The sequence below is a fragment of the Giraffa tippelskirchi genome, chromosome 10, assembly GCF_054371585.1.
Source record: "Giraffa tippelskirchi isolate mGirTip1 chromosome 10, T2T-mGirTip1v1.2.pri, whole genome shotgun sequence".
Lineage (NCBI taxonomy): Eukaryota > Metazoa > Chordata > Mammalia > Artiodactyla > Giraffidae > Giraffa > Giraffa tippelskirchi.
Genome location: NC_137284.1, coordinates 31,026,744 through 31,046,917, shown reverse-complemented (window position 1 = coordinate 31,046,917; position 20,174 = coordinate 31,026,744). Strand labels below are relative to the sequence as shown.

The following is a 20,174-nucleotide window of genomic DNA, read 5'->3' as shown; positions in this document are numbered from 1 at the left end:
TAGCTCCTGCTCTCCCCTGGATATCAGCCCTCTGAATCCTTCCCTAACTCCTCAAGCCAAAGTCAGCGGCTTCTTTCTCTGTGCCCCATAGATCTGCTGTCTGAATATAAAGTGCCTGCTGAAACCCCTGTGTCCTTGCCTTGGTTCTGAAGCCCTTGACTCAGCGCCTGGGAAAACTCACTCACAGAAGGAATGAGGGGCAGAGTCCCTCTGTCGATGGCCCAGTTCCCAACTGTCATTGTCCCTGCTGACCCAGAGGGCAGCTTTCCTTTGAGTGTGGCTTTCTGGGCTTCGGTGACTCATGAAGTTATCCCAGCCAGTCTGGCTTCTCTGCCCCAGAGAGGTTAGAGGACCCCACAGTGCGAACCAGAGAGGAGAGAGGGGTTGGGAGACCCAACAGCCACTGCACCTGAAGGTCAGAGGGATCTGTAGGTTTTACTGGGCTGGGAACCACACAAAAGGCGGGGAGGACGATGCTTCAGCTGCCGATGCATCTCAATTAGGGCTGCAGTTTGGCAACCAATTACTCGCCCCTGGGCAGAAGGGGCCACTGCATGAGTGTGAACAGCTGGGCTGCTTTGGGAGCCAGGAAGGCAGATGTGAAGAGGCCATTCAAGGCTGGGGATCACAAAGCTTCTATTGCAGATAGACCCCTTGTCTCCACTTTGAGGCAGGTTGGGCTCCAGATTGACTCGATATTTGGGTGGGGGTTGTATGACTTTCACCCTCTTTTTCTGGGGCTTGCGAAAAAGAGACAATCAGCAACCAATCTACAAAGCTGCTTGAATGAGAACTAGATGGAAAGCATGATATAAAGAACTAAGAGAGGCAAGGAATGGGACAGAGTTAAGTCCCAAACCAAGGAAAAAATACCTAACTGGACTGTACAACTGGGGAGATTCATGTGGTTTCAGAGGGTGGGATGTGGAGGAGTGGTTAGGCTGGTCAAGAAAAGCTTGCAGAAGGACCAGGATTTCATCCAAGTCCTGAAAGTATATTATCCACAGGGAAATAAAGATTAAAGAACACAGTCATGGGCAGGGTCTGGGCAAAGATACAGCCAGGGAAGTAGGTGTATGAGGATCTGGTGTTTATCACACCCACTGCAGAGCATCCAACACATCTTATACAGGTAAGGTAGGATGGATCTTTCGCCTCCATTTTACAGATGAGCAAACTGACAATAAATTTCTGTTGTTTCAGACCACTTCATTTGCGGTACTTCATTACGGCAGCTCCAAGAACCAACACACCAACAGTTCTACCATGTAGAAAGTGCCCTAACAGAAGAACTGGGCGTGTAGCACAGAGAAGGAAGTACTCACTTCCTTCCCAGATGCTCACATCCATTGCCAACCCCAGTTGCTCACAACTGTTGCCAATTTATTGTCTTACAGTTCTAGGGGCTAAAAGCCCAGAGTCAAAGTGTCAGGAGAGTTGGTTCCTTCTTGGGGGCTCCTGGGGGAGAATCTGTCCCATGCCTCTGTCCTGGCTTCTCGTGGTCCCCAGCAGTCCTTGGTGTTCCTTGCCTTGCAGCTGCTAACTCCAATCTCTGCCTCTGTCCTGACATGACTGTCTTCCCTCTGTGCATCTCTGTGTCTTCAGGGCCTTCTTCTTTCTGTGTGTGTGTTCGCTTCTTATAAGGACACTGGTCATACTGGAATGAGTTCTCTCTAACGCAGTGTGCCCTCAACCTGACTTACATGTTAATTGCACCTGCAGAGACCCTGTTTCCAAATAACGGCATATTCATGGGTACCGGAGGTAAGGACTTCAAAAATCTCTTTTAGGGGACACAAATCCAACCCTCAGTAGTCGGTCACCACATATTAGTGGCAAACAGGGTAATACAATTATATGGTGTTTTATAGATCATGAAGCACTGATTCGGGGGCTTCCCAGGTGGCTCTGTGGTAAAGAATCTGCCTGCCAATGCAGGAGACACAAGTTCAATCGCTGGGTTGGGAAGATCTTCTGGAGGAAGAACTGGCAACCCACTCCAGTATTCTTGCCTGGCATATCCCATGGACAGGAGAGCCTGACTGGCTACAATCCATGGGGTCGCAAAAGAGTTGGACAGTACTAAGTAAGCACAAAGCACTGATTATCACATTAAAAAACCACAAAAGTCTGAAGGGTAGGTAGCCTCATTGGCCCTGTTAGAGATGCGAAAACTGAGATTCAAAAAGTGATCTGCTCAAAATCACACAGCTAGGAAGTGACAGAGGAGAAGGACCTGAAACCGGGACGTGGCCTGGAAGCCGGCCCTTCGTCTTGTGCGTCTGCCCTTTGGCAGCCTTTGGGGTGCGGGGGCAGGTGGGGCTCAGGGGATGCTGAGGAGAGCCGGGCACGCTGTGAATGCATTTGGGAGCTCTCTCCTGCCTGGAGAGAGCCTTCAGAAGTAGCGAACACGATCAATACTGAACATGCCTGAGAGTGCAAGCCAGATCCAGGCAGAACTAGGGTTTAGTGAGTCTGCCAGCGATTCTGTGGGGGAGGCGCCGATTTTGCTTCAGGTTGAGGGACCCCGGGCTGCAGCTCTCGCTTTGTATCCCTTTCAGAGAACAAGCCTGAGGCATCTGCCAAAGCTTTTAGCCTCCTCTCCTCGTGTCTGGTCCCTCTCCCTCCTTCAGCCTCACCCCCTCCCTTCGGGCCCACCCTCACCTCTTTCCCTCCCACACCTAGTGGCTACCAGAGCCAGACATCGGCTCCTCACTCCCTAACTCAGCTCCCCGCCGGCTCACCTGAGTCCACCACCTTCTAGAACATTCCCTCCCACTTCTGTCTAGCAGTTAGACTCAGCTCCTCTCTTGTTCCCGCACGTGTCTTGGAGTTCCCACCTCTCCTCCTTTGGGCAAGCTCTTCCCTAGCTTCCATCTCCTCAGCCCACCTTTCTTTCCATCTCATCTGCCATTGTTAAAATGCAGGAGTCAGTGGGAGGGCCAGTGCGGTCATGTCATGTAAAGACTACAGATGGGAAACAGAAGCTGTGCTTTCACCCCTTCTTGGAATGTAATGACATCCCGATAGCCACTGAGGACTGACGGATAGCTTTGCTGTGCCATTTAGTCTTTAAAAGCATCCTGTGAAGACGCAGATTCTTGACCATCTGAGCCACCAGGGAAGCCCCAAAGTGTTAGCTGCTCAGTCATGTCCGACTCTTTTGCAACCCCATGGACTGTCACCCGCCAGGCTCCTCTGTCCACGGGATTCTCCAGGCAAGAATACTGGAGTGGGCTGCCATTTCCTTCTCCCATTCTCACAATGTTCAAATGCTGGGAATTCCATGTTTCATTTTGGGTGAAAAGAGAGAAAAAAAAGGGCAGATGGGTGATTGAAGGCACCCAAGAATCAAAACCTGTTTGATTAGGAAAGAGCTTTAAAGGTCTGTGCCTCCTGCTTAAGGAGTCTGGAAAGGGACCCCCAGAGGGCTCGGAGGGCGACCCTGAGATGCTCGGCAAGTAGACAGAGATCAGGACTCACGTTGCTTATCGCCAGCTCGGTCCCCTGTGCCCTTGTATGCCACACAGGTTTGGGACCAGGGGGGATGGTACACAGATGCTTGGGGAAACGGAACCCTGTAGGCTGGTTGCTACTTCCTGCTTTCCTTACCCAAACTTTGCAACCTGGGAGCACATATATAGAAGCATCATATGGGTGCATTTCCTCTCTGGGACTTTCCTTTAGTGAGGGGATATTCATTAGCAGGGCTTCCCAGGTGGCTCAGTGGTGAAGTATCCGCCTGCCAATGCAGGAGACGTGGATTCAATCCCTGGGTCCAGAAGATCCTGTGGAGGAGGAAATGGTAACCCACTCCAGTATTCTTGCCTGGAGAATCCCATGGACAGAGGAGCCAGGTGGGCTGCGGTCCACGGAGTCCCAAAGAGTCGGACACAACTGAGCAATTGAGCAGGCTTTCACTAGCAAGGAAACCAGCCCTCCTGCTTGCTAATTTAGCCTGTCACTCCAATGCCCCAAGGCTGTTAGCAGTTTACAAAGTGGGTCTCTCCCAGTTAGCCTACCAAGTCACCGTTTGCCTTGTTCCTCTGCTTTCGAGTTCACTGTTCGCCTCTCTCCTGCCCAGCTTCAGCACTCACCTTCTGTGCCCGCCTAGGATTTCACAGTGAGTAAACATCATCAGGAGAGTGTTATCTTGGGTTGAGATGGAGGATTAAGGCTTCCGCTCAGGGAGACTCTGCTCCATTTCCACACCCATCCTGTCCTGTTCCTGGGCTCAGCCACCCAAGACATGGGCTGTCCTTGACCTCAGACCTGGATTTTCCTGTCTGAGAACAGTCTGATGGAGTCTGTGCTGGTTACAAAGTACATGTTTTTGAAATATCAACTGCATTAAAAAGAGGAAAGCCGATTTCATTTCTCAGATCACTCTTGAACACACCCCGTATCGATTTCTTTTTCAGAGAGAAATAAGAAGTCATTTGGTTATGGGCAAACACCAGTTTGCTGAATCTTTTGGTTGAAGGATTTTTGATAAGAGTGATTATAGCTGTCCTGTGGTAAGAATATGTACATGTCCACACTCCATCATCCGAAGCCCTCAGGGGTCAGATGTGTTTTGGAACTTGGTGGATTTTTAGATTTTAGAGAGGAGTGAGGACATATATACGTATATTATGTGACACCCCCGCTGGAGTCTGGGGCAGTGCTCTGTAATCGAGCCCATTCATTTCTCTGCAGCGAACTGTTCACACTAAGTGGGAAAAATAAAGACAACAAATAGCTTCCCATTACTTCAGGTCAGGTTTTGCCAGCAAATGAGTTATTTAGAAGAAAGAAATATCTTTTCGCTTTAGAATTTTTTGAGGGTCAAGATTTGATAAGAGCCTCTGACTCTATATGGTAAATATTTATATTTCCCTGTATAAATCCATACAGAGATGGGGACCACCTGGGTTAGGCTGTGGAAATCATTTTTTAGCAGTTCACGAAGAAGTGAGGACCTCAGATATGCTAGGGGAGCCTGATTCAACTTGCCATCCCAAAGGCTAGTACAGACCAGGCACTGAGGCAGCACCTAGAATATTCTGGGTGAATTAACACACCAGGATCATTGTTGGTACATGTTCTGCTGGGTCTCCGTACCTTGCCTGGTGTTCACATTATCATGGAAAGTAAAAATAACTATCAGTCATTAATAATAGCTGACGCTTATAGAACCCTTTGCTTCCCCTGGTGGTAGGATCCACAGGAGACGCAGGTTTGATACCTGGGTGGGGAAGATCCCCTGGAGGAGGGCATGGCAACCCACTCCAGTATTCTTGCCTGAAGAATCCCATGGACAGAGGAGCCTGTTGGGCTACCCTCCATGGGTCACAAAGAGTTGGACACAACTGGAGTAACTTTCCACGCACACATGCATAGAACCCTTAATATTGACTGGCACTGTTCCAAATGCCCCACGTCTTGTAACTCACTGAATTCTCCTGATTGCACTATTAGGCAGCAACTGTTTTTGTGATTGACCCACTCAAGATCACACAGCTATTCAGTGGCAGAGCTGAGCTTGGGACCCCAGCATTTTGGCCCCCGAGTTAACACTTTTAACTCTGCTGCCTCTCTGCGTATGTCATTGCCAGCCAGACTCAGGCACATAAAAATTCAGATTGCCAAGAGGCAACCAACCTAGTGAAATACTATGTATAACTGAGCATTTACCATGCATTAGACACTGGACTGAGCACTTTGTAGGATCCCATTTAAGCCTCTCAACTACCACATATGCGGGAGTCTCAACCCCATTTCCAGGTGAAGGGATAGAGACTCAGAGTGGGGAGGACATGGCAGAGTGAGGATTTGAGCCCAGGGTGGACCAGCCCGGGAGTCAGGATCTCAGAAAGTGAGGTCACAGGCACTGGCCTCCAGGAGCTTCCATGGAGCTTCAGGGGTATGTGTGATTCAGAGATGAGGAGGACCTCCTGAGAACATTTAGGGGCCAGGCCTGCAGTCTTGGTTGCATATCAGCACATCGAGGAGGGACAGAAAGACTCGCCTAGGTCCAGGTGCAGCTCCTGTCTGGACCCACACTATCTGTCTGTAAAATGGGGACATACTGCCATGCTGGGTGGTCATTGGGATTCAGGGTGCCAAAGGGTACCATGGCACAATGTGTTCTTTGGGGCATTTTTGTCTGTGTATGGATGTACCAGAAAGGGCACTGTCTCCAAGGGCTACAATAAAACAAATAGCATCTTTAGAGAATAGGAGGCAAAGAGGCTAGAGTCGCCCCCCTCTAGATGTGCTGGGATAGCCTCAGGGCTCCTCTCCCCCACCAGGGTAGGGACTTGGTGGTGCTAGCCACCTGAGTGGTCTTTGGTGGTCCCAAAGATGCTCCCGGACCTCCCTCTTGTCCTCACCTCACACGTACATCAGCCACCAAGCCCATGAGTGTCACCTCCTTCTTTAACCTCTGAGATCCAGACCCGCCGCCCCACCTCCATTCCACTGCACCGGGATCTGCTGAGCCTTTGGGCCAAGACCAAACAAGAGACATGTCTCCTTCATGCCAGTATTTTTGCTAAAGTCTGTCCCCATACAACGTCCAAGGTCCTCTTTTTAACACAAACCCATCGTGTTATTCTCCTGTTGAAAATCACCCCATCCAGCTCTCCCCATCAGCTGTATCAGGGGGTCAACAAATGTTCTCTGTAAATGGCCAGATAGTAAACATTTTAGATCTTAAAGTACTAGAGGCAAAACTGAGGGTGTTAGGTGAGCACTTGTATAATAGGACAGAAGACAAATTTCATGAGTTTTTATTAATGAAATTCAGAATATAATAATAATTGAATATTTTTTTGCCATACGGTTCAGCTGACAAGAAAAATGGAATTTCAGATTTCTTTTTTTGAGATGGGTAGCATTTGCTTAATTGGAGTTAATGTTTCCTACCATGAAATTGACCACAAAGGTTTATCTGTAAAAACCATTGTTAGTTCTCAAGTCATAGAGAAGTAGATTTGGCCCACAGGACGGAGTCCAGGGGAAGACCTTCCTTGATCTGGTCCTGCCAGCCTCCCTGTTGCTCTTTCTGGCCCTCTTCATCTCTAGTCTCTGTTCCAGCAACACCAACGGCAGTTTCTTCCTTTTAGGTCTTGCTCACACTCACTCCTCTGTTTAGGGATGCCCTAGCTAACTCTTCATCCTTTGAGCTTTAGCTCAAGTGGCACCTTCTCTAGGAAGTGTCTTCTCCTCTCTGGTCCCCAAGTCTTTTGTATTTCTCTGCATTTTAGCATATAACAGCTTGCATTGTATTTGCCCATTCACCTCTTGAAATGCTCCACAGGCTGTAAGCTCCAGGAGGGCAGGGTCCAGACATATTCTTCTCTGGATATCCTGTGTCCCGCCCCCATCCATCCATGCTCAGTAAATGTTTGCTGGGCAAATTAAAGAATTAAGGAGCAAACTCAGTGGCCTGGGTAGTGCCCTGGCCACATGCAGGTCAGAGGACTCCCCCCACCCAAAGGAGCCAGACCTGGAGCCATGGGGATGTGGGTGTGATGATGGTTGGTTTCCAGTTCCTGGTGATCACAAGTTTATTTCCTGGGAGTCTCATGTTTTCTGTGACTTGCGCTTTCTCACATTGTGAGTTGGCACTTGTTTTAAAGAAACAGAGTGATTTTTTTCTTCGTATTTTTTTTCTGCCTATGAAGGGTGTTACTGCTGGAAGATTCAGCCCGTGTGTGGTTAAAACATAGTGGCTGCCTTATTGGCAGGCGGCGTCCTACTGAGTTCTTTCTGTCCTCTTAGTGCGGGGCTTGCTGTCACTGTTTATGGATAAACCAGATCTGGTGACAATCCTTGTATTTAACAGCTTCCAGAGCAATGTAGTAGTAAAGAATCTGCCTGCCAATGCAAGAGATGCAAGAGACGCAGTTTCGATCCCTGGGTCGGGGAGATCCCCAGAGAAAGAAATAGCAGCTGACTCTAATATTCTTGCTGGGATAGTCCCATGGACAGAGGAGCCTGGTGGACTACAGTCCATGGGGTCACAGAGTCGAACACGAATGAGCAATGCACATGTGCGTGCACGCGCGCACACACACACACACTCACACTTGTGTTTAACTCACAGCCCTGTTGATGTGACCATGCCTGGTTCTGGCCTCACTGGAGGTGGGGCCTGTTTCCACCTATGAACATACCTTCCAAACATTTACGATGATCTATAAAGAGCCCTGTAACGCCCTAGACATCCTTTGTTTTGTCTTGGTTTTTGTTTGTTTATTTTTAAATGTACAAAAAGGAAAGAGACTATTCCTTAAGGTCGCAGGTTTATGAGAGGCTCTTTTAGAGCTGCATTAAAGAAGGGTGGGGAAGCTCATTTAAGGAGTGCATGCTCTGTTTGCCAGGTGCTATATGTGTGGATACACTCCCCCCCCCATTTTATCCTTGCCACAGCCCTTCAAGGTAGGTGGTATTATAATTTCAATTTTTACAGAAGAGGAAACTTAATACCAGATAGAGTAAATGCTTGCCCAAGGTCACACACAGTTAAAAGGTAGAACAGCCAAGTTTTGTGTGTGTGTATAAACTTTTTATCGACACACACCACTCGTAAATGCATAGCTCAGTGAATTTTTTGCACAGTGAACATACCACGTAACCGGAACCTTCCTTCATCATGAAACAGAGCATTACCCCTCCTGCGGTCCCCTCCTGACCCCTCTCAGGCTTTCTTTTTCCCCCTCAGTGCCTGCCAGGATAACTGCTATCTTGACTTGTTATACTATAGATTCGTTTTGCCTGTTCTCTAACTTACTCTAAATGGAGTCATAGAGCATGGGCTCTATTGTGTCTGCTGCTTGCATTCGGCTTTACGTGCATGAGATTCAGCCATGTTGTTGCACGGAGCTGGAGCTCATTCATTTTCAAGGCTCTTTACGTATTGCCTGGTGTGAGTATACATTATTTATATACTCTGCTGTTGATGGACATTCAGTTATTGTCCAGTTTGGGGCTGTTACCAGTGGTGCTTCAGTGAAATTTCTTTCCACGTCTTTGGATGTTAATTTGGTCCTAGAATTTGCAGGATGTATGTATGTTCTGATATAGTAGATATTAAGACAGTTTTCCAAAGTTATTGCAGTATCTTACACTCCCACCAGAAGTGTATGAGGGTTCTGATTACTCAGTATATTCCCTATCAACTGCTTTTTCTGTTTTAGCCGTTCTGATGGTTGTATACTTATATTTCCTTGTGGTTTTCTTTACATTTCCCCAGTATCTGATGAAGCAAAGCACCTTTTTTACGTGTTTATTGGAACATTTGGATATCTTCTTTTGTGAAATACCTAGTCAAGACTTTAGAAAAATGAGATTGTCTGCTTTTCTTTTTATTTATCTATAGAAATTCTTTATATATTCTGGCACAAGTCCTTTGTCTGATATTGTCAATAGCATCTCTCATTTGGTGGCTTGAATGTTTACTCTCTAAATGATATATCATTAGATAAAGAGAAGTTCCTAATTTTGGTAAAGTTTAGTTTATCAATTTTTTTTTTCATTTATGGTTAGCACATGTTATATTTTGTGTAAGAAAACGTTGCCTACACCAAGGTCATGAAGATGGTCTCTGGTGTTTTCTTGTAAAAGTTTTATGGTTTTGCCTTTTACATTTAGATCCATGGTCTATCTGGAATTGATTTTTCTATGTATTGTGAAATAGAGGTCAAGGTTCATTTTTTTTATATGGATAACCAATTGACTTAGCAACATCTATTGAAAAGACTCTCTTTTCCTCACTGTACTTTAGTATCATTTTTGTCAGCTGTCAGGTGACTACACATTTGGGGGGTCTGTTTATGAAATCCTAGAGTCAAATTTTTAGGCCAAAGCTATCTGATTTCAAAGTGTATCTTCTTTTTGTTATTTTATAATGGAAAGACTTTGAGTAAGTGGTTTTGAAACATGCTAAAGGATGAAAGGACATAATATACTGTGTTTGAGAGGAATTGTTCTGTACTGTCTAGCAGAGATGTGGCAAGTACTCAAAGTCCCGAGTGGCAATTGGGGCTTGGCTGGGTGGGGATTTGGGGTAACTTGGAGGGAGGAGGGACAATTAGAGCCTGTGATTACACACTACATTAAGTGGGAGGTATTGGTAAAAGTGCTGGCGACAGGCTGAAGCCCATGGGCCAGGACTTTGAAAAGCTCTAGGAGGTAATCTGTAAGGACAGGGGGAAAAATCACCCTTTTTTAGTAGCTCTAAAGTAAAGCAAATTGTTAGACAAGGGGTTATTGGTTGAATAAATGGAGTTTGTAACAGCTAGATTTTAATGAGAGTACATAATTTGCGGTTATTAGCTCTTCAGAATCTTGTTCTAACTGGGTTATTAATTACTTTTTTTGATTATGGAAGTTAATCCATACATGCTCTCTTCTTAACAGGGGATTATATTTTGGTAGATGAGGCATAAGTAAATAGAGAGTGTTTAACAACCTAGCTGCTTTTAATTTTCTATGATTAAAAACCTCTTACCCTCTGAATCTAAAATATGTGTTTTAAATGGGCATTACTGACCATCTGGTAGAAGTTGCCCAAAATGTGGACAGTGACTGTCCATCAGCTGTTCTCAGTCTTTACTGCACACTTGAATCACACAGGGAACTTTGAAAAAAATTATGGATGCCTGGGTTTCAGCCCTACAGGTTCTGATTTGATTGCTTTGGGGAACAGTGTGGACATCAGGATTTCTGATCTCCCCCCTGCAGCCAAGGAGAAACCCACTGGCCCAGAGAGAGTGAATTCACTTTCTTGGGACTCACCTTCCAGCCCCTCCAGTACCTCCTTGGGCAGCAAGCCCACCTTGCATCTTTAGGCAGCTCTGTCTTATCCCTCTCGTTGCCTGGTGATGACGGGCTTGGGGATGCACAGTGATCATCCACTCAGGGGTCCTTCCTCACCGTCCATTCAGACACCTCACTGCCCAAGTGGGGAGTCTGAGGATCAGAAAGAGGCAGTACGCATGCACATTGAGTCAGTGATAGGCCGGGACAGAAATCCAGGCCTCCAAGTCACAGAGCAGGAGCTGACGATCTGGCGGCGTCCACAGAGGGGCGGCGGGGACGAGCAGGACAGGAAGGTGGGAGCCCCAAGTCGGGACCAGCAGGACCCCAAACAGGGAAACTGTGTGGCCCGAGTGCACGGTTGGGCCCCGTGAGTCCTGGTGCATGAACCCAGCAAAGCCTCGTGTTGCGACTCTTATGTGGAAAAGACTATGTGTCGGTGGAGGAAAATGAAGGAATCACGTGCCCCCGGGCCATCTGCTATGGCCACATGGTGCTCCTTGCTCTCCTGCGTGGGTCTTGAACGCTGCGGGTTAGTACTGCTGTGGCATTTGGTGAGAGTTCCCAGTCATGGGGCTGAATCATGTGTGTGTGTATGTGTGTGTGTGTGTCTGACCAGATGAACCAAAGTGCTGGTGGTGGGGCGGGGAGAGGACCAGCACAGGCTGTCCTTACCCCAGTGGAGAAAGTGTCCTTGGTTGCTCGGTAGGAATGTTCTGGAAATCCAGCAGTACTGAAGGGGAGGACGTCATGCCTGATGTAGCCATTCGCTTCAGTTCTCCTGCTTCTGGTGCAGAGCTTGACCTACAGAAGCTTCTCAGGCAAGTTGGATGAATGAATGAATGAAGAATTGAAAAAAATCTGTTATTCTAATATTTCTTTAATGAAGAACATGAGTAGTGTGGTGGTCTGTTTCAGACTAAGGTAAAAAGAATGGTATATATACATATGCATGTATGAGGTCACATTTCTCACACACACACACACACACACACAGGGTGAGCAGGGAGGGGAGCAGGGGAGAGACACTCAGGAGCGGTGCTCCTCCCTGACTGTGGGACCCCCTGCCCTGCCCCGCACCCCTCCAGCTCCAGTGCCCGCACATGGCGTGGATACAGCACACACCAGTGAGGTGGTGACTGAGCCAGTTTCTTCCTGACCTAGTTTATGGCCTGGGCCCGGAATATCGCAGTCCTCTTCCCGATTGGCTTACGGTCAGGTTCCCGTCAGAAAAGAGAATTCATCCCAGAAGATTCACACTAAGTGGCTTTAATGAAGGGCCTATTTAGCAGACGTGGGCCTGGCAGGGTTGAGGGAATAAACAAGGATGCTGAGCCACGTGGGTGGGTGCGCCCCAAACCACCCCAGCTCGGAGGGGCAAGGAGACAAGGTGGTACTTCCAGAACCCAAGGAGGATGGGGCCCCCGGTGAAGATGCCATGGGCAGGGGCTGTGGTTGCTCAGGGGGTGGCACCAGAGCCCAGGGGGAGCAGGTGGGAGGCCCTCCATCTGTCCTCCACCCCCTGCTGGTGCTGGGTGCTGGGTGCTGGCCTGCAGGAGGCCAGGCCGTCATCCTCCCTGGCTCGGCGCAGGGCAGAGCGGGCTGGGAATGGGTAGAGGGGGCAGAGTGGCTCTGGGGGGAGCAGCGGCACTCTTGTGAGGGGAAGGGTCTATGGGGGCAGAGGGGGACCCAGGAGATGAGGAGGCGGATCTGCAGGAGAATGTTCCTGCCCTGGGTCCCTGGGGAATGCAAGCTTCAGGGAAGTAATTATACCAAATCCAGGAATCCCCTTCTGGACCTGTAATTACGCGTACAGGAATTTTTTAAAAAGTCGGTGGCAGTGGTTTTAATATCTCATAAATATTCCTCTAAGGGTGCTACCCAGAAGAAGGGGTGGTTTGGTTTCCCAGGCCCGGAGCCAGGCCTGAGCCTTTAGAGATGGGGCTCCTAGCCTCTCTGGGGGTAAAATCTCATGTTTGGCCCCACCTCTACCCCATGTCCATCGAGGGCTCAGGAACATGGGCGGCAGGGGCTCTGGACCTCGGAATCCCTTCGATTCTGCCTCCTGGGGTGCCTCCTCCAGGAAGTTTTCTGGGAGCTGGTGGTGGAGTTACTGAATCTGATCTCTCAGGCCTGGGGACATGTGGGCGCTGGTAAAAAGCTTCTTTGGGAATCCGTGTTTGCTCATTTTCTCTAAACTCTAGACTGAGAGTGGCATTTGCCTAAGTAGCAGAATTTTATTCCATCAAAAGCAAAGCTTACACACAGCAGGGGGAAGAAATAACTAGGCCAAAGAAACAAGGGCATGTGTTTGAAACCCCTAAGTTAAGGAAAGACGTTCCCAGAGACCATCTCCTCTAATCTGCAGAGAGCCCCCTGGCATGGGAACTGTCTGCTGAGCTGAATCAGTGCAGGGGTCGCCTATGAAAGAAAGAGCGCCCAGACCATGGACTTAAAATTTCAGCTGTCTCCTAATGAGCCGTGAGGCCTTGAGTAACTCCCTATACCTCTCTGATTCTCAACTCTCTCCTAAGTAAAGTGAAAGTTGTTCAGTTGTGTCTAGCTCTTTGCAACCCCATGGACTATTTACAGTCCATGGCGTTCTCCAGGCCAGAATATTGGAGTGAAACGGGCATCATAATTGTATCTGAGCTCTTTATGCAGAAATCTTCTACCTTGTTGTCTGGCACAAGCCAAATGCTCCCCAAATGTGAGCTGATTTTGAAGGCACTGTTTGGAATGAACCAAAGCCTCCTCCTTCTCACACAGCATCATTCCTAGCTGTCCTAATGCTTACAGACTCACTCGTTTACCTTCTCCACTTAGACTAGCAAGTCCTTTGTACCCGTGTCCGGTCTGGTCTAGAGAGGACCAGTCGAGATGTGTTGAATGAATGATCGAGTGGTGAACAAATGATAAGGATTCTTGAAGCTCAAGGAGAGGTCTGGCCTATTTGAGGCACTGCAGAAGCCGAGGCTGCAGCAGATAGGGAGGCCTGGAGTCTTCCAGAAACCTGATCCATTCAGAAAGCTGGGTGCACTGACTCTTTCCTCCTGGAGGTTTTTTAGGCCATTTAAGCTGTGGGGCATGATTGCATCGTTGGCTACAATTACCGCATGCCCGAGGGGGGCTTATTTTGAAGTTCCAGGTTGGATTTAGCTGTCCCCTGACTGACCACTTGAGAGGCTTGATAATAGCCGGGAATTGGGCCACCCGAGGAGGGCTGTTGCCAAGGGAAGGTGGAGCTGGTGTGGTAGGGGAGTCAGCAGGGCTTTCTAACCTGCACAATTCAGGTGCTGAAGAGTCAGGTCAGCATGGAGCCTGACAGAGACCTCAGCATCTCTGACCTCCAGAGGGGCCTGCTGTGTGCTGGTCTCCTGCCGTTGGACCTTAGTCTAAGTTAACTCCTGTGACTCTCACACGAGTCTACAGTCAGTGTTCTTACCTGCAACCGACAGTTGACAAACCAAGATTCAGGATGGTTCATTAGCTCGTTCGTGGTCACATAGCACATTTTCAACCCCAAGTCTTACGCAGTCTCCTAACATTCAACTCTCCCTACAAGGCTTCCCATCACAGGCTCTAGAAACTTCAGCACTTTCTTTCCCTTAAGAAGGGAATGGATTAGATGAACATTTCCCAGAATCTCTTCCCTGGAGCATTTGTACCGTGAGATGCTTGATGACAGAAGCATCCTGGGATCAGATATGTTTGGGAAATGGGTCTCCTTCTTCTTGGAGCGTCACAGTGCCCATTCCCAGGTTCAAGATTCCGAGAAGGCCCTGCAGTAAACAAGGCTCATTAAGCTAGCTTCTCCTCAGCTTATGTGAACGAGAACCTTTGTCTTATTAATGCTATTAACGCCCCACAGAGCCAAGTAAACACTGAAATGGATGAGTCAGCCTTGTTCCCAAGACCTGACTTAGCAAGTGGGCCTCTGAGGGTGCAGATCCTCCCTTGATGTTGCCCCAGTCCCTGAATTAGCTTTGGATTCCTGCCTCCAGGATTTGGAAAGGGCATCGTCCCATACTGTCCCTCATTCCCATTTCTCTTTCACGTGGTCTTGACGTGGAAAATGCCCACAAATGCCCCTCCCGAGAACTACCGGTAACTTACAAGAAAACAAAATTCATTTGGATAATTTTGCTCTGCTCTTTTCACTAAATATTTCCTGCATTTCTGGGTAAGTCTGCCATCTAACTTCCTCTTCTAAAAGAACACTTGGGCACTCAGACATTGGGAGAGGGAGAGTCACGTAGACCGGGGACAGTGGCCCTGGCTTTCTCTGTCCACTGCCCTCCCCCCCCCCCCCCACTGCTCTGCAGGGAACAAAGAGGGGCGAGGAGCACATGAAGGTGTCTGGGCCTCACCAAGTCCAGAACAGAGCTCTTGAACCCAGGGATCCTCCACTCCCAGTTACCCCGCCCTGCCCCCCCAGCCGGTCCCTTCCTCCACTCGGCTCTATCTATAAACAGCTCTGCCACGGGTCCAGTTGCTAAGCCTGAAGCCTAGAAGCCTTCCTGATTTTCCTTCCCCTCACCACCCTCAGCCCACCCGCTGGCCAGGCTGTTAGAGGAAGAGTATTGTGGTGAGTGGACGCTGGAACCCCGTAGGTGCAGTTCAGAGCCTGCCTCTACCACCTCCTGACTGCGTGGTCGTAGGGAAGTTACCTAACCTCTCCGGGCCTCGGTTTCCTCTCCTGGAGAAAATGAAAGTGCTGATTTCATAGGGCTGCCAGGAGGATCCCACGAGACAGTGAGTGTATAGTGCTTTATCGGAGCTGACAGCACTCAAGGTCAAGTCAGCTGTTCCTAGTACTCCTCTTGGACATGTCTGTCTCCGTGCATCATGACTGGTGCCACCCTGGTCCAGCCCAGCCCACTGTCATCTCTCCCTGGGCCACTGCAGTAGCCTCCAATCGGGTTCCCGTTTCCAGTCTGTTCTAGAATGGTCTCTCCATGGCACAGCTAGGGACAGCCTCACTCTAACGCATCAAGCCTTCAAAGTAGGTTTTGTATCACTTGTTTGAAATGAAATATGAACAGCTCCGACACGCCCTGACCTGTGAGGTTGTTCCCTGACCTTTCTTGTGCGATTCTCAGCCTTCTGCATTGTCCCAGGCACTTTGACACCCCTGCTGGGTTTCTTGAGCCCCTCCAGCCCTTTGCTGAAGAGCAGAATTTGCATATGCTGCTGGCTCTTTCTTACCCAGTGCACGTGGAGCATCCTCTTGTATAAAGGCCTTCCCCTTAACTGTCTTTCACATCAAAATGTGTGTTTCCTCCCAAATGTGCGTGTATCTTGTTTCTCATTATTGTCAGGCAGCCCAACTGGCCCTGTACCCTCCTTGAGGACAGAGTCTCTGCCTGACCATCGTGTTTCTAGGATGAATGTGATAGGAGGAAGAAAGGAGGAATAAGTTCTAGCCGGACTGAGCCATGCTGTCCTCATCTTGTATTGTTTCCATTTTATGGATGAGAAGGCTGAGATCCTTTTCTGAGGTCTCCTAGTTCATCAGTGGTGGGAATAGGATTCAGACCTGTGGGAGGCCTTCATCCCACATCCAGGCCGTGAGGCTCCCGCCAGCGACCAGGAGAAGGCAGCAGATGGAGCCTTCTGACCCAGGTCTCTGTCTCCAGCCTGCAGCTGGCCCCAGAGGCACAGGATGGATTGTGGGTTTTGATAGGTTTTCTCCGCATCTTTAGAATCCATGGTATGGGTAAGAGGTCCCACAAGAGAGCAAAGTATTCACACTTAGGAGAAAATAGCCATCCTCTTCGTCTTCAACTTTGTTGGTGATACCAGCAGCTTTCTGTTTCTGTTTATCTTTTTTCCCATCATTTCAGACCAGTGAGTCCAGAAAAGTCAATTCTCAAGAAAGGCATGGAAAGTAGAGCTGACAAATGAGAAGATATCCAGCTTTGTTTAGTGTTTGAGTCTGACCTCTGTACTATGGGAAAGACATATTTCCTAAGGAAATATCCTGGGCATGATATCCCTGGAGGATAGGAAGGGTGGCCTGGCAGAGTAAAGAATTCTTTATTTTATGACTGGGCTATACATTTTTTTGTTTGTTTGTTTGCCTTGTGCTTCTTTCTGAGACCCTGTACTTTTTCAGCAGATCGAATCCTGTCATCCCTCTTTTGAGGGAGCTCTCAGTGTCTCTCTTTTAGGTGCACACTTAATCCTTCCAGCTCCCCTCCTAGAAATGCTGACCAGTACATCCTTCTCAAGTGAAGGCTTAGCTCCTGCCTGGTACACAGTGAGCACTCAGCTAGTGCTGACTTTTTTTTTTTTTTTTGCAATACTAAAGGCAGAGCACAAGCAATCACGTGGAGTGACTGCTGTGTGCCTGGCATTGTACTGTTATATGTCCCACTCAATCCCCAGAGACTTGCCAGCTGGTCACTGCTGCACTCCCACATGTCTGGCCAGGAAACTAAAGGCTTGCCCAGGGTTAGCAGTGAGTCAAGTTGAACCCTGGGCAAGAATCCCCATTCCAAAAGAGACTTGCTGAGTGAGTTTCAGAGCTGGCATGGTGTGCTGGGTGTCCTAACCTCAGAATCACGCACTGCTCAGATGTGTTAGTTTCCTGTGACAGCGATAACAAATGACCACAAATCTGGTGGCTTACAACAAGAGGAACTTATTCTCTCACAGTTCTGGAAGCCAGAAGTCCAAAATCAGTAGCCACTTGCCCGGAATCAAGGTTTCATCAGCTGAAATCAAGGTTTCTCTCTAGGGGAGAATCCGCTCCCTGCCTCTTCCCGCCCCTGGTGGCTGCCAGCATTCATTGGCTTATGGCCACATCACTCTAACCTTTCCTCATCTTCATATCACCTTCTCATGTGTGTGTCCAGTCTTCCTCTGCCCTCTCTTCTAAGGACATCTTAGATGGCATTTAGTGCCCACCCAAATAATCCGGACTAATCCCCTCTTGTAAAGATTCTTAATCATACCTGCAAAGACCCTTCTTCCAAAGAGGGTGAGCTTTATTGGTTCTGGGGATTAGGACCTTGTGTCTTTGGGGGCCATTGTTTAGCTTGCCACACCAGCTCTGGAGGTGCAGAGAAAAAGCACAGATCCTCTGCTGAAAGCAGATATGGGTGGGCAGGAGGCAGGGCTGGATGTGAGGCCCTCAGCAGGCACGCACCACCCTGGCAAAGGCAGGATGAGCAGTTAGCAGGGGAATTATTGTTGCCCTTGGGAAGGGAGGTGCACTTTGGCCAACTCTTAAGAATTAAATGTGAGATGTTGGGACCAGTGTTCATTCATTCTTTTATCAAAAAGTTACTGATATCTTATGCCCTGGCTTCCGGAGCTCACACTCTAGACAAGGAAATGGATAAAGAGATGATTGTATGTACTGTGGCCAATGCTGGAGTAGAGGAATGTGCCCCAGTTGAGGGTATTTTAGCCCCACCTGGGAAGGCTTCTGGGAGGAGGCAAGACTTGAACTGAGGCTGTATGATAAAGGAGTTAGCCAGGGAGGCCCCAGAGAGGGAAAGGGCATCTTAGCAGAGCAGAGTTTGATCACAAAGCTATGTGATCAGGACTGAATCAGCCTTCTGCCTGCCAAGATTGCCCAGTGGTCATGTTACCGAAAGGCAGGTCAGCTGCTCACTCAAAAGTCAATACTTAAGAGGCCGGCTTGTTGGGAAAGAAAGTTTGCCTTATTTTGGAGCCTGGCAACTATGGGGGAGAGGGTGAGCTCATGTCCAAAGGCACAATCAGTGGGCAAGGACTTGGAAAGGGAGTTTCAGGGGTCTATAGGCAGAGGCAGGAAGCTACGTGCAAAAACAGCACAGTCAGCTCTGATGGTCATCTTGAAATTGGTCATGTGGTCATCTGAAAAGCGTCATCTTGATTGTTTTGAGCACAGTTAATCTTTAGTTCCAGGATCAGTTTGTTCCCATTTCTTTGAGGCCAGTTCTCAGAATTGTGCCCGCTTATGTCATGGTTACAGTCTGGTCATCATGTAAGTAACTTCTTCCACCTGATGTGGGTTTCAGTATCTGTAAGACAGCTCACAGGATATGGCTCAGAATATTATCTGTAGCCCGTGAAGAAAAACTAAGAACTCCTTGACTTTGTTTAATGACTGTTATTATTTGGTCTTGTTTGACTGTTGTCCTTTGCTTCTGCATTTTCTCCCTTCTCTGATTAAACTTATTCTTTGACTTAAGTCTTTGTATAGACAAAAGGTATGCAGAGAATAGGGAGGGTAAGGGTCATAGAGTCCTGCTCCATTTCAGGTATCTTTAATTCAATCCTAGACGAAGACCCCAGAGTCAGATTTTTGTCTTGTTATTGTTTATAGTGTGCCTGGTCTATTTGCCCCTCATAGCCTTCATCCTGGGTGAAACCCCCCAAAGGGAAAGAACAGGCTCTTGGAGTCTCTGCAGGGGGATTTGGCTCACCTCCCGTTGAATGCCTGCCCTCTGTCCTGTCCAGGTGGCCTGCAGTGGTCAGATTGGCAGGTTGGCCGGCCATGAAATCGGAACACAAATCGGCTGCTAATTAGAGGCTTGTCAGGTCTAAGCAATCCAGTCCCATGGTGATTTCAGTGTTAATGCACCTTTTCTTTGAAAAACGTAAAAGCACATCCCGTGTTTCTCACAGTGTGAATGGCTTTTCAGTGCTCTTAGAATAGAGTCACTGGCTGTGAGGCTTTCTGCTCCTCGCATGGCGCTCCCACGGTCCTTCCACCAGTGGCAGCAGCTCTTCCCTGCCTCGGTCTTTGCACGTGCGTTACACTGGGCTGGGATGTGCTTACTCCTATCTGACCCTGCTGTCCACTGTCCACTTCCCATCTCAGCTTAGAGGGTACACCTGACTGAATTTACACAGCATTGGTTAAATATGTGTGTGTTAAGTGCTTAACATTTTCCTTCTTGAAGGTAGGGCTCTAAGACTATTACAGTGACCCAGTCCATACCATGCAACAAACATATGCAAATATATGTTGAGTGGATGAAAGAAAAATAAAAATCAAAGAAAACTTCAGAGGTATTAAACAAAGAAAATGGTTTAGCATTCATGATATGTCCATATTAGATAATAATCTTTATTTTTAAAGACATCTTGAAAGAACTCCTTTTATTAGAAATGCTTATAATTTGAATGGAAGAAGCAAGATAAAAAAATCTATATACAGTCTAATCTTAATTTTACAAAGTGCATGTATATTTGCTAGAAAATCTATCAATGGATTGTGAAGATTTAGAATAAGTATTGTTTTGTTTTACTTTTTCATTTTTTTCCAAGTTTTCTTTAATGAGAACATACCACTTTTGTAAAATGAAATTAAAATATCAGTGAGGCTCCTTTGAGCCATCTGGTGTCTTGGTCCTTTCTTGCATGCAGTC

General features: G+C 47.9%; 1 protein-coding gene across 1 annotated transcript in view; it reads left to right on the top strand.

Annotated features, from left to right (window-relative positions):
• TENM4 (teneurin transmembrane protein 4) overlaps window positions 1-20,174 on the top strand; it is an 848,025-nt gene that overhangs the window by 47,423 nt on the left and 780,428 nt on the right. The window lies entirely within an intron of this gene.